The sequence below is a fragment of the Dendrobates tinctorius genome, unplaced genomic scaffold, assembly GCF_039654945.1.
Source record: "Dendrobates tinctorius isolate UK_male_01 unplaced genomic scaffold, ASM3965494v1 ptg000019l, whole genome shotgun sequence".
NCBI classification, from domain to species: Eukaryota; Metazoa; Chordata; class Amphibia; order Anura; family Dendrobatidae; genus Dendrobates; species Dendrobates tinctorius.
The window spans coordinates 26,775,586-26,790,371 of NW_027361687.1; the positions used below are offsets into that span (position 1 = coordinate 26,775,586).

General features: G+C 45.4%; 1 protein-coding gene across 1 annotated transcript in view; it reads right to left on the reverse strand.

Moving 5' to 3' along the window:
* Nucleotides 1-12,075, reverse strand: part of PAK6 (p21 (RAC1) activated kinase 6) — a 112,898-nt gene extending 100,823 nt beyond the window's left edge. Inside the window, exon 1 of the mRNA XM_073566741.1 lies at nucleotides 11,375-12,075. The gene's annotated coding sequence lies outside the window, so the exon portion shown is untranslated. The remainder of the gene's footprint in view (nucleotides 1-11,374) is intronic.
* Between the last annotated feature and the right edge of the window lie 2,711 nt (nucleotides 12,076-14,786).

The window sequence follows — 14,786 nt, forward strand, 5'->3', positions numbered from 1 at the left end:
CTGTATGCCTTTTGAATTGTGGGGAGGAAGAGGCCACAATACCTCGGTACGCCACAGTTGCTAAGCTGCTCACTGTTAATAACAACTCTTTGCAGGCAGCAGAGCCCTTGGTCTCATCCGATCAGGTGGAGGACAATGGCTCTGTGAAGCAGATGGAGGAGTGGTGCCACCAACTGCAGGTGGGGACTGACTCTACACCTTCATACCAGAAAAATGGGGTTTACAGAGTGACACAAGAATATGAGCGGGTATTCAGTAAACACCCACTAGATTATGGGCAGGCAAAAGGGGTTCAACATCATTTCTTCACTGGAGATCATCCACCCATTAAAGAAAGGTACCGGCCTATACCCCAAACACAATACCAATGTGCAAAAGGAATGTTGAGAGAGATGAAGGAAGCAGGGGTTATCAGAGACAGTTGTAGCACCTGGGCAGCTCCAATAGCTTTTGTAAAGAAAAAGGATGGTACCATGAGAATGTGTGTTGATTACAGGAAAATTAACAGCATTACATATAAAGACGCCTACCCATTACCTAGAATTGAGGAATCATTAGCTGCACATAAAACTGCTAGCTACTTTTCCACCTTGGATCTCACTAGTGGGTATTTGCCTCCGCCACAGGAACCTGCCGACAAGGAGAAAGCAGCATTTACCACTCCAATAGGTCTCTGTGAGTTCAACTATATGCCATTCGGGCTCTGCACGGCTCCAGGAACATTTCAACGGCTGATGGAGTGCTGCCTGGGACACATGAACTTTGAGACGGTCCTGTTGTACCTGGATGATGTCATTGTCTTCTCCAAAACCTATGAGGATCATCTGGAACACCTGGCTGAAGTGTTTGAAGCTTTGTCCAATTTTGGCCTGAAGGTGAAGCCTTCCAAATGCCACCTCCTGAAGCCCAAGGTACAGTACCTCGGTGATGTGGTCAGTGCAGAAGGTGTGGCACCAGATCCTGACAGGGTCACAGTCATCCGGGACTGGCCGAAGCCCAGCAACCTTCATGAAGTACGCCAATTCCTTGGACTGGTAGGCTACTACCGAAGATTCATCAAAGGCTTTACTGAAATAGCCACCCCTATGCAAAACCTTCTGGTGGGGCAGTCCAAGAAGACCAAACAGAAAAATTCCACCTTTGAATGGACTGAAGAGTTGGAGAGATCCTTCACTCGGCTGAAGATGGCTCTCACAGGTGACGAAGTTCTGGCCTACCCAGATTATGACAAACCCTTTGTGCTGTACACTGATGCCAGCAATGTGGGACTAGGAGCAGTACTGTCGCAGGTACAGAATGGAAAGGAAAGAGTGATCTCCTACGCCTGCAGGAAGCTGCGTCTCACCGAAAGGAACCCTGACAACTACAGTTCTTTCAAGCTGGAGTTTCTTGCCATAGTCTGGGCTGTCACCGAAAGGTTCAAACATTACCTAGCCTCTGCCAAGTTTACCATCTTCACGGACAGCAACCCGTTGACTCACTTGGACACTGCAAAACTAGGTGCACTGGAACAGCGATGGATGGCTCGGCTGTCTAACTATGAGTTTACCATCAAGTACCGAGCAGGGCACAAGAATGCCAATACTGATGCGCTGTCCAGAATGCCTAACCTACCAGATGCAGGAGAAGACCCTGAGGCTCTTGAAGAAATAGAGTTACCTCCCTTCCACCGGCCAATCGCGGCCCAACGTGCTCAAGGAGTGAGAAACAGACGGTCTGGCTTGAAAGAGGTCACCCTACATCCATTGCCCCATCATGACTGGGCAGAAACTCAGGATAATGACCCCGCAATCCGCCTGGTGAAGGAGCTACTGTCACAAGCTGACTCACGCCCAGAATCGAATGCTCCTGAAGAAACCCAGCAGTTGTGGATGGAAAGAGGTCGGTTTTTCATTTATGAAGGAAAGCTGTGTCGGAGGAGTATCAGTGCCTGCACTCATGAGCTGGTTTGGCAGGTGATAGTCCCAAAGAGAGAGGCATCAATGGTCCTGGAAGCATACCACAATGGAGCTGGACACTTCAGATGGAAGAAGTTGGAAGCATTGATCCGGGAGAGGTTCTACTGGGCTGGTATGAGGAAAGCCATTGAGAGGTGGTGCCGGGAGTGTGGACAATGTAACCTGCGCAGAAAGGATCGAAACAGCCAGAGAGCTCCTCTACAGCCAATCATCACCAAACAGCCCCTTGAGTTGGTAGCCCTGGACCATGTGAAGCTGGTTCCAAGCCGGTCAGGCTACATCTATGCTCTTACCATTGTGGACCACTATTCAAGAATCCTGGTAGTTGTGCCTGTCAAAGATCAAACTGTCAGGACAGCAGCCAGAGCATTCCAACAGCACTTTTGTAGACCACATGGATATCCTAAAAGAGTGCTTACATATCAAGGTCCAGCTTTCGAGGCAGAAGTGTTCCAGGAATTCTGTAACTTGTATGGTTGTAAGAAGATCCGGACAACACCGTACCACACACAGACCAATGGCATGTGTGAGAAGATGAACCAGGTAGTGATTGACCTACTGAAGACTTTGCCCTTGGAGGAGAGGAATCTGTGGCCAGAGAAGTTGCCAGATCTGGTGGACCTCTACAACCATATTCCAGTGAATTCCACCAACTGTACCCCAGCCTACTTAATGAGAGCAAGACCTGGTAAACTGCCTATTGATTTGGACATGGGAGTCCTTACGCCCGAAGTAACGTCACCAGATGCTGACTGGGATACAGAAAGACAACAACAGTACAGAAGAGTTCAAGAATACGTGGAAAAGAGTCTAGCTCAGGCAAGACAAAAGCAGGAGAAGCTTTACAATCAAAATGCACCTGCCGTTCCTTTGTCGCCGGGAGAGCAAGTCTTAAAAAGGAAGAGAAGATTGCACAAATTGGATGATCAATGGGAAGCTGAACCTTATACCATTCTGCCTTCAAACTTTGATAATACCAAGTTATGCCTTATTAGCAAAGATGGAGGAGAAACCTCAGCAGCAAAATATCAAGAGATCACCTGAAACTATGTCCTGACCTGCTGAAGGAAAGAGTGGAAGAACCAGATAACATCCAACCCATAGAGGAAGAAGAGAAGGTCAGCACAATACTTGGAGAATTCCCTGCGAATTGGACTAAAGTAAACGATGCTATAGGGGTGCCAGTGTTGACATTTCCCCAATTGGTAGCACAGGAAGACGTGATTCCAGAAAACCCTGAAGATCAGGAAAATCAGGCAGCAGATGCCACACCAGCAGTGGAGACAGAGAACCCTCGCTGTTATGAATGAGTCACCGTAGGAGGCAAAAACAGAAATACTAGCTAAGTCCAGAAAACCAGAGAAGTTGGCAGCTATCGGATTGCAGACCCCTGAACCTAACAACAACAACTAGCATTAGCCGTGGGGAGTTCCTACAGTGCCCTAGACCCCTCGATCACAGCCGGAGAACTACATAGCCTAAAGACAGAAAGGGAAATCTAAACTGCCCCAGAGCAGACCCCAAAGCAATAGGCAGCCCCCAACATATAATGACGGTGAAGCAAGATGAAAAAACACTCACACAGATAGAAAGATAGGCTGAGCAAATGATGGGGCCCAAGCTAACTAAATAGGACAGAATAGAAAAGCTGCTGTCTGCAATCCGCCAAAACCCTCTCAAAAACAAGAGCCAACAGACTGATAGGGAAAAAGGCCCTGAAGACGCTAGGCTTCAAAAAGACTATATCAGTACTCAGGTATTATCTGAAGAAAGAGCAAAAAGGAAATCAGCTCACCCAGCAGGGAAAGGCAGAAATCCAGAAAAACAAGGCAAAACAAAACCAAAACACAAATGCAAAAAGTAGAGCAGAAAACTTAGCTTTTGAGGAGCAGGAATCAGACTGGTCTCCAAGAATCCCTCAGAGTAATCACCCGCAAGGCAGAAGGGCGTCGGCTGCCTTATATCCAGTCAGCAATCCCAGTCACCCAGTCATCATCATTCTGCTTAGGTGCTTTGTAATCAGCCTCACTACCTTCCTTCACCAGAAGAGGGAGTTCATCAGACCTCAATGGTGAAGGGGAAAATGAACTCACAACACCTCGCCCTGCCAGTAGTGAATCTGACATGCCCCTAGTGACTCTAAGAGCACGTAGACATGTGCCACCCAGTTCACATACTACACCGGTAGTTAGAACCAGACAATCAGTAAGGGCCATTACAACACCAGTGTTACGCAGATCTACTCGTATCACCCAAGGCATACTACCAGTTAGATTCCGCATATAACTGTCCAATATAAAATAAAGTTGAGTATTATAACTGTTAACCTGTCTAAATATGTAGCTGTTTAAGCTTTTGTACCTACAGGTAATCTGTAAGACTTTCCTTTAGAATTTTTCCGTTTTACCTTATTTTCATGGACACTGAACCACAGGTCTTGTGTGTGGTCAAAACTTTCTTTGTACATAGTCCACCATTTGCCCAGGAATGGACCATGGACATTGATGCTTGGACTTATCATCATAGGACCATTTTTGAAGCACTTGGTTTTTGTCACTTTTTCATTTTTACATCTTGTACAATTATTATTGTTTAACTGTTTATATGTTTTTCATGTTTTGTTCAGCCCAGGAGTGCTGACTTGCAATAGGGGGGAATGTGGCGCCTCCAGGAGTAAGGTCGCCACAGTGGCTGTGCCTTCCTCCAGGGAGGGTAATGCCAGGCTTGGAGGCAATGACGGGTCTCTCTCGCAGTCCATCTATGCATGCAACACAGTTCCACTCCAGGCCAGCAGGGGGAACTCTGAACCGAAATTAAGGGGAGGAGTGCTCTCTGAGGGCAAAGAGGAGGGAGTAGTCAGTTAGTCTGCGGAGGGTGAAGTGTGCAGACATGTGGAAGGAGCGCTGAGATAGAGCTGAGAGGAAGAGCTCATCTCCCGTAAGAGCGCATGAACTGGAGGCTGGTCTCCACGGCTGTATGGACACTGATGGTCCTACAGCAGACACCAGAGGAGTAGAAGGCTGTAAATGCACTACTCCCATCTAAGACTTGAGGGCACAACAGCAACACGGATAGTGAGCCGGGACTTAGGAGTGAGGAGTCCCTGGAACAGGCTACAGTTGTCTGCCATACAAGTAAAGTTCTTTGGAACATCTGACAGGAGGAACTTCAGTGTAACTCGGTACTGGAGATCCCGCAAATAAGCGCTAGTAAGGAGACTGCACAACCCATCTGCTGAGAGAGAATCCCTGAATTGCTTCCAGGCTAGCCTGCTCCGGTACCATCTGTAATCAGGACCCTGGACTGCAGTTATCAAATAAAGGTACAGAAATTGCACCCCGCTGTGTCTTGTCTGCTTCCTACCTTTCCGGCACCGCTACATCCCCGTGCCACGACATCTACACTACCCTGGGACTATAGCTTCACCTGTGGGGAGCTTTTACATCTTTGCTGCACCATACCATCAGTCCCAGCGGATCTGCATGCAGCGTCGGCTTAACACCTCCCTTGCCGAGCACCACAGGTGGCGTCACGAACTATTCATCTAACTACATTCCACCATTCACATCTTCCTATTACTTGGGCGCCCAGGGCCACGGTCCGCTGCTGTGACATATCCCACTGATACCGGCCCGGTACAGAGTACCCCACAGCCCTGGGAGGGCGACCCAGCAGCTCACCAGCGATCCTGACAAGGTCATATCATTGTCGGCATCGCTGGTGCGTCGCTATGTGTGACGGGGCCCTTAACCTGCCGACAGTTGTGCAGCAGGAAGTAGCATCAGTACTACACAAGGGTAAAAGTAAGGGAAAATGCCGTACGCAACACATTGTTCTAAAAAACATACCCTTATTTGCTAATTCTTGGACAATCCCTTTAACTACCGTAACTTCATTCCGAGCTATGGCATATCCTAGCCATATATCATTTCTAAAGGCAGGAAAAGCCCTTTAATTACTTTATAATGAATGTTTTACAACATTCTTTGATTTTTTTATTTTTTTTTAATTTAAGTTTCACTTCTCTTAATTGTCTGCTTGCTGTTATTGGATCGGAGCATAATGTTTAAATCTGCAATTTGTACAGACTGAGGTTGAATTTAGCCAGCGGTGTTTCATGCTCCGTACACAGACTGCAATGTCTGGACTGGCAGCATGTATTCTAACCCGGACTTACAACCTCATATATGCCCACGAGGCTGTAAATTCAGGTCAAGAGACCCGCGACCTGTCCGGAAATTAAGGTCAATCAAAGGTCGTCAGATTGGTGGAGGTTTGACAACCAGGACCCCTAGTAATCAGCTGAAATTTGGCCTTGCAGCCACAGGATTCAAAGGGCAACTCCATTGAATGTATAGGGATCACTGCCGGGTATATGAGCTGTTCTGCGGTACCTGGAAGTGGCTATTGTACATTGGATAGAGCGGCACTGATTCCATCCAGCCACTATCAGAGCTAATCAGCGAGAGTGTCGGGTGTTGAGCCCCCACTGATCTGATACTGATAACTTTGTTATGGATAGGTTATCATAGGAGAACCGATTCGCAGGACTCCAATCCATCGGCCAGGTCCATACTCTGTTACTACTGGACAGGAGACATGCAAATTTTCACTTACCTCCTGTTATTCCTGACATTTTTTGATTAGCCGGGCAGGCGTGCTGTCGCGTGTTTGCGTCACTCCAGCCCTGGACAATCAAAAGAAGAGCCTGGCGATAAGGAGATTCGCAGGCTTCCAGTCCAGCAGTCACGGGTTATTCACCTAACCGATGGACCATAGTCATACGAATCGATTCTTCCATCCCTAGTTAAGTCTGGACAAAATAGTAAAAACGTTTATAAGGAAGTAGTCAAACTTTTATTATACAATGATTAACCTTAATTTGCATAAAACCGGAAACCCCTTGTAAAGAGTCACAGGATGTGTAAGGCTAAGCTCAGCATGTCTGCCTCTTACTCACATGCCAAACCTAGGTGCAGGTCCTAAAGAAGGATGGATAAAGGATAATGGTGAGATCAGGAAGGGTTAAAAGGAGTTGTCCCATTGCAGAAAACTTTTCCTTATACGTACATTGTTTTGTTAAAAAAAAAAAAATTATGCTTTACTTATCCTCCTGGTCTCTACCACTGCCTCTGTCTCTCCACTGTTTAACTGCAGCGTTGATGTCACATTAGCATTGCTGCAGCCAATCATTGAGCGCAGCAGCTCATGCCGTCTACATTGTATGTAGAGCCGCGAAAAGGCAATCTTCATTGTTGGGAACCTAATCTAATGTTACTCCTCCTGGTATGCAGGGGGTTTGAACATAAAGCCGGATGGAGACATTGAACGCAAGGTAAAAAGTGATGTGAATATTGCCTTCCATCTCCCATGGAAAAATTTGTGCACGCTCATAGGCTGGTTATCGGCACATGTATAGATACCACTGATCAGCTAACAAATGATCAAAATGCTTTTTCAGCCAGCAGAAAAATTCTTATTAGGAACAGATGGGTCATCCTGTTAGGCGTCGGGTTCCTGTCGCTGCATAGCAGGAATCCCGAGCCTTACTGCCGGCGGTCTCCCATTCCTCTCCAGCCGCAGAGGAGGTTGCTCAGCAAACTCGTCGCTCCTGGCGCTCTGCCCAGACCAGCTCTGTGGGTTTGCTTGCTGCTGCCACCTCTGGCACAGCTATGGCAATACTTGCTGCTCAGCAGCGAGATTCTCCAGGGACTAAGTCCCCATGTCGGGCCTCTGAGCATGCCCGTGGCGTGATCTCCCATTGGAGATCGAAGGTCACGTGCTCAGGTCCTGCTCCTGTTCGGATTGGCCCATCCGAGAAGCCAGGAAGGTCCCGGACGCTCGCGGCTATAAAAGGTTCGCATGGCCACTCGGCCATGCGCTAGGATAGACTGTATTTTCAGACTATAAGGAGTGAGTGATGAATGCACGTATGAATGTCTCTGGTGACTGACTCATTATGAAACCCCTACCTTTGGTACGCATGTGTTGTGCAGCCTAGCCTGCTAGCGCCCAGGCTTAGGTGTAGGTAGGTCAGAGTCTGAGTCAGGCATTAGTCATCATCAGTGACTCGGCACGCCTCAGTGCAAGTGCTCCACACTCCATAGCCAACGTCTATAGCGGCGTTCATGGCAGCGACGCCGCACGCTCAGTAGGCCTATAGGGACTCTAACCCCGTGTCCTCGGGGGTAGAGTTCTGTGGCCGCTTGCTGTGCGCTCTTTGGCTGGGCTCTGTGAGCTAAACAGGCTCCGGCATCCACGTTCAGCGGTTGTGCGGCTCTGTGAATTAACAGAGTCCGCTCCTGCTCACACTGGGTGACGTAACCCACGTGTGACTGTTTTCACGCCGCTCTATTCTTCCGCAATTGTTTGGCAGCAGTGTACCACCTCTGCACGGTGGACCCCGGGCTGCGAACGCACCTACTACTACTTTATAATTTGGTGCGTTCCGCCAGCCCTAACACTTCCTTAGTTGTCATCCGAAATGAATGGGCCACTAGGCCGAAAATCTACTTGCTTCCTCATATTCTGCTTACACATTGATAAACTGTGTTATACCTTGCACAAGGCCTGAGGGGTCATGCATGACATGGGGTGTTCTTTGATTCCAAGTGTCAGAACTTTAAAAAATATTTGCTTGAATGTTCCTTTAAATGACAGAGTTTGGACACAACTGTTCATGCCAGGGCTGTGGAGTCGGTAAGCCAAACCTGCGACTCCGACTCCTCAATTTCCCTTACACCGACTCCGACTCCAACTCCGACTCCACGACTCCCACATATATATTGCTTATATTTAAGCGAAAAATTTATTGTAGTAAAATGTGAACCTCAGACATTTAATCATTTTTATGATCCAATAATCAAGATATTTAGATAGAACAGAATATATATTGGTGTACTACCCGGTTTTCATTCTTTTTGGTACAGATAAGATATGGATAGACAGATATGGATAAATGGATAGATAGAGCAGATTTCTAATCTGCTTTTGCTATTGAAAACATTATCTATGAGCTCAAAAACCTTTCAGGTGATGCAGTTTTTTTAAAAAGATGATCAGCTTTTGCAGCTGAAAAACGTATCCTCAAAAAACACAGGAAAAACGCTGTGTGTGAATGTAGCCTTAGATCAGGAATATAACAGCCATTTATAGGACATTTCATAACTTTCCCAAACTCCTATGAAAAAATATTCAGCACATCCTGCATTGAACTACTGTACCCTATTTATTATATATTTTATTAGTCGGAGTCGGTCCATTTTATACCGACTCCAACTCCGACTCAGACTCCACCAAAATGAGCTCCGACTCTGACTCCGACTCCACAGCCCTGGTTCATGCAATGGTTTTCCTTGTTCTTATTGGAAGGTGCTCACTGTAGATTCAGAATGAAGGCAGCAAAACCACAAAGAAACACATATGGAAACAAGGAGAAAACAAACACATGTGAAACAACCAGGATGTGTTTTAAACCTTAGATTCTGTTCTGTATAACATCAATGGCAGCTTTACAGCCCCCTTGGCATTCTCTCGTGCAGCTTCACCAGGTAGTCACCTTGTATGGCTTGCATTTTGCAGGCATGCTTTGTCAAGAGTTCATTTTTGGTATCACGGGACTTCTGAAATTGTTTCCAACCAGATGTGTTTTGCAGAGACCGTGTTGGTACACAGTTCCAGGAATGAGCCCTATTCCATAACTGTTCTAGGCCAGAATATGGCAAGAACAACTCAGCTAAGTAAAGAGGAGTGACAGTATCATTATTTTAACACATGAAGATCTGTCAATCCAGAAAATTACTATGACCTTAAAGGTATCCTCAAGTGAAGTCATGAAAATAACTCATAAACAAAATACTAATCCTAAAAATATGCTTTATTTTTATACGTTAAAACCATAACACTCGCAAAATACCACACAAAGTGTATGCTGATCCAATTAAGAACACACTTAATTAGACACACATATATAATATATGGGCACTCATTTACAAATTACGCATGCATATACACATTACACACCTGCACTCCAGCATATATAAAATATATAATGTATAAAATATATAAAATATGCACAAAAACATAAAGCATCCATAAACAAATGGACATTTTTGCGATGCACTTGTCAAGGCAACATGATTTTCTTTTTTTTTTATTTCGATGTCCCATTTTTGTACCCATTACTAGCCACAGAAAATGTAACGTAACTGCTTCTTAAGATTGCAGAGATGTAAAAAAAATGTTTGTTATTCACTGGTTTATGATGTTTATTTTTAAAAATTGTAGGAGAAAAATATGGTTTCTGGAATTGTTTTTACGCCATTACTTTTAGTAACCTTATTCCTCCCCCTCCACCCCGGGAATCTCTAACTTTTACTTTATATACTGTATATATAATACTGTGTATATATATATATATATATATATATATATATATATATATATATATATATATATATATATATATATATATATATATAATTTACTAAACCAGTATACTATGTCTGTAAAATAAATGCCATTCAGATCTTTAGGCAGAGAAAACTATCATTTTCCTAAATATGCCTACTGAGCACAGAGAGATGCCCCAAGACATAGAATACAGAGAAACCTGGCTAAGAGCTGCCACTAGGGATGAGCTAACTTACTTTGAGTAGAATTAAATTCTTCTTGAATTTTACAAAAATCTGTCTTCTCCAGAATACAGATTTTTTTGCAATTAGTTCTGTGCGAATTCAGCAAAATGGCAGACAGCGGTAATCTGATTAAAAAAATTAAATAATACTCACCATGATGCTCTACTGTCCCGCTGATCCCGTAGCCCGGTCCTTGGCGCCTCTTCTTGTCTCCTATCTTGCGTGTACTCTTCGGCCTTCTTAACTCCATGCCTCTGACGTCACAACATGAAGACACGCTTCACCCAAATGACCATGCGGCTTCCATCTGAGGCCTAGTGGAGCTGCAAGCTGTGGCCTGGATTGAAGAGGCCGAAGAGAATACATGCGACGGGGAACAGAGAAAAGAGGCTCCAAGGACCGGACGGCGGGACAGGCAAGGTAAGTATACAGTATGGCTTTTTTTTCACATCCTGTGTTTTTAATGCCGAGTCTTGAAAGACCTCAGGACATAATGAGGGGCAATCAACTGACAGAGAACAACTTTGCTGAAATTGAATTTTTCATGATTTCGAATCTCTGAAGATCGACTCATCTCTAATCACCGAAGATTGGCCTCCGACCACACAAGTGCTATGGCAATACACACAATAAGCCCCGTCTTTCTGTAACAATGATTATATTTATACCAGTCCTTTTCTTTTTAGACCATGCTTTGTGTTTCAGGTATATCAGCCTTTACTAATTCAATGAAATCATGCTGCAAAATTTACGAAAAGCTGTTAATGGGATGCACGATACCTGTGTCCCGGGAGGTTGCGACCTATGAAGTCCTGGATCCACTATAGTGGATGAAGAATCGCCATTCCCATAATAACACAAGGAAATGTTCTCCAAACAGAGCGCAGGAGTGAAAACTGGAGATGATTCCTCATTCTGAGCCAGAACACCTGCTGAGTTACTTCTCTGTAGACTGTCACCGCGAAGCGAAGGTCAACACCTTCTCTCCGTGGAGGAACAAAGCAAGACACAGCCCTCAATAAGAGACAATTCCTCGGCGTTGTCTTGATAAAAAAAATTCGTATAAGCTTGTGCAATATGTCCGTCTTTCCAAAGGTGCGCGCCTCGATGTACAATCCCAGTCGTCCCTTTAATGACTCCGTATCCAACCTGTTCTTTTTTGGCACCTTCTGACTCAAATGTTGCCTGGGAATTTTTTACTACAGCCTCTTAGTTGCCATGGGGAGGCGGCTGATGTCATTGGCATGAATGAGACCCTGCAAATTCACAACTCTCGACAGGAATAGAAGCGTTCGGCCTCCACTTAACCCCCTCATCCCCTACGATGGATGGCGTTCAAAGCCTTCATGTTAAGCGAGCCGGTAATCTTATGCACAGTGAAAGAGTTAATCTCCGCTGACCGGGTGTAATGGCCAAATTATCATTACGTCCGCGAATGAAAGGCTTTGTATGGCAGCCTGAGATAAGTCAAATATTGCATCTCCCTGGCTCTCAGCGCTGCAAAATAATCAAATATTCCATATTTTGAATATTTATAAAGGGATAATATCGGAGGAGAGGAGTCCCCATCTCTACTTAAGCCTATAATTACATTACGGGAAAAAATCCACTTGACACAGTTTCTCGACTGTTTCTATAGTAACCACTGGCAGATATATAAAATCAGCAGCGGACTGTATAACGCACAGATGTATCTGGCTGCATATGGCGCATTATACCTTCAGTGGGTCATAGGTTTCATCATGGCTAATATGGGTTAATTTGAGTAGAAATTATAGATTTATTATGGATTTTGTGCCTCATAGAAACAGCAGAGAACAACACAGATAGCAACCAATCACAGCACAGCTTTCATTTCTTAACGTGCTCTTGAAAAACGAAAGCTGCACTGCGATTGGTTGCTATGGGCAACAAAGATAGGTTTTTAATTTAGACTATTCATAAAGCTCTCAGCTATTGTGTTTTATGAGTTACATTATATTCCATAAGTGTATGTTTACATGGGACGATTTTAGGCTTTCTTATGTTTTAATTAGACAATTTTTTTTAAATGACGTATGAATATACCCTTAGGCTGGATTCACACATCCACAGTCCATGTATAGACCATGATTTACAGATCGGCCGCAGGTCTCCTGCTCCTATAGAGTCTTGAGGCCGGTCTGGTCATCATCGTCCATACACATACCCTGTAATTTAGCAGTGTGCACCTGAACTTATACCGCATTCACACATCCGTTTCGCCTGGATGGATCATGTACCCTTTACAGCCTATAGGCATGTCCACCGTCAATGTTATTTTGCCAAACAAGCGTCCGCAAAAGAAAAACCCGAGACATGTCTGGTTTATTAGACAGATCATACTCGCCAATGGGTCCATGCAAAACACTGTAAATGGATGCAGTGTTTCATCCACGTGCCATCGGTTTATTACTGTTCAAAGGGAACCTGTTGAGCGATTCATGCTGCCCAAATCACGGCTTTTAAAGTAAGTTTTATCTACGAAATACCGCAGCACTTCAGAGTCAAATATACCTATCTGGATATGTAAGACAATGTGTCAGGGACAATCATGCTCTTTTTTTCCTCTATAGGAAAACTGCTGCGCTTCTGTGTATTAAAATTGTATTTCAAGTGCATAGAATATCAAAGACACTAATGTGAATGAATTAATTTATGCTGGGTATATGGGTCACCCTCCCAGGGCTGTGGGGTACTCGGTACTGGGCCGGTGTCAGCAGGATGTGTCACAGCAGCGGTGACCCGGTCCGTGGCCCTGGGCGCCCAAGTAATGGGGGGAATTGAAATGGTGAAATGTAATTGTTTGAATGAATAGTTCGTGGTGTTCGGCAAGTGAGATGTTAAACCAACGCTGCATGCAGATCCTCTGGGGCTGGTGGTGTATTGCAGCCAAGATGGTGAAGCTCCCCACAGGTGGAGCTGTAGTCCCAGGGCAATGTAGAAGCGGGTACCCAGATGTAGCGGTACCGGGTGTGTTGGTGCAGGAATAAATGGAGGACACCGGGGCTTGTAGTTCCAAAGCTTTACTCACAGTCTGTAGTACACACAGGTGCCTGCGGGTCAGGGACTCAGTCAACCTCCAGGTCAGATGGAATGCTCCCTTCCAACACTCCGCCAACATGTGCCTTTCTGAACGTCTCCTCTTATAGCGCCTTTGGTGTGAAGTACTCCTCGTACTGAGTTACACTGGAGTCCCTCCTGACAGATGTTCCAAAGAACTTGTACGGCAGACAGCTGTAGCCTGCTTCGGGGACTCCTTACTCCTAAGTCCCGGCTCACTATCCAAGTTGCTGTTGTGCCCCCAAGTCTTAGATGGGAGTAGTGCATTTACATCCCACTACTCCACCGGTGTCTGCTGTAGGACCCTTAGCATCCATACAACCTCGGGGACTGGGCCCCGGCCTTGCGTTTAGAACTTCTAGGCAGGGTTCTCTTCTAACCCACGTCCTCTGTTCCCTTTTACTCCTACGTTCCGTACTAGTCTTTCCATCCCATGGAAGATCAGGTTTCTGTTCAATGTCTTTCTCTCCTTTCCCATGCCAGCAGACCCAGGTCACTGAGATCTGCTGCAGCACCTCCTTCCTCCATCCCTCTCCCAGGGATCTTCACGCCTCACACTCTCCTCTCAACTCCACTGAACTCAACTGAACTGACTTCTAAACCTTCCCACTCTTATGTTTTCTAACTTCACCTGCCTCCCAGCACGATTCATGTTTCAAGTAGGGAGCCACCAAAGGTGCTCTGCTACACTCCAAGCAGGGAGCCGCAATGTGGCTTTGCTACACTACTTTGTGATGATGGGTGCAGGTGTTGGAATGTGGTCAGGAGCCTCCAACTTACCTGGATGGTGGGGTACCACACCTCAGGAGGAGGTGCAGTACCTCTGTGGCAACTGAACCCTCAGGGGCGTCACATATACGAGTGATGTAATATAAACAATTTTATAAAATGTTTTAAATATTAATGTTGTGGAACTCATAATGTGTTAATGTATTAAGAATAGGAAAAGTATTAGGGTAAGGAATTAGGACATAGGTATAGGATAAAGCTGTAGATATAGATAAGGAATGGGACTGTGGAGTTTTGGGCACAATAGATTCAGGAAGTAGGAAGTAAATTGCATAGTTTAGGAACAGTTAAGTGGTTGGGACCAGCTCAGTCAGTGGGAGGG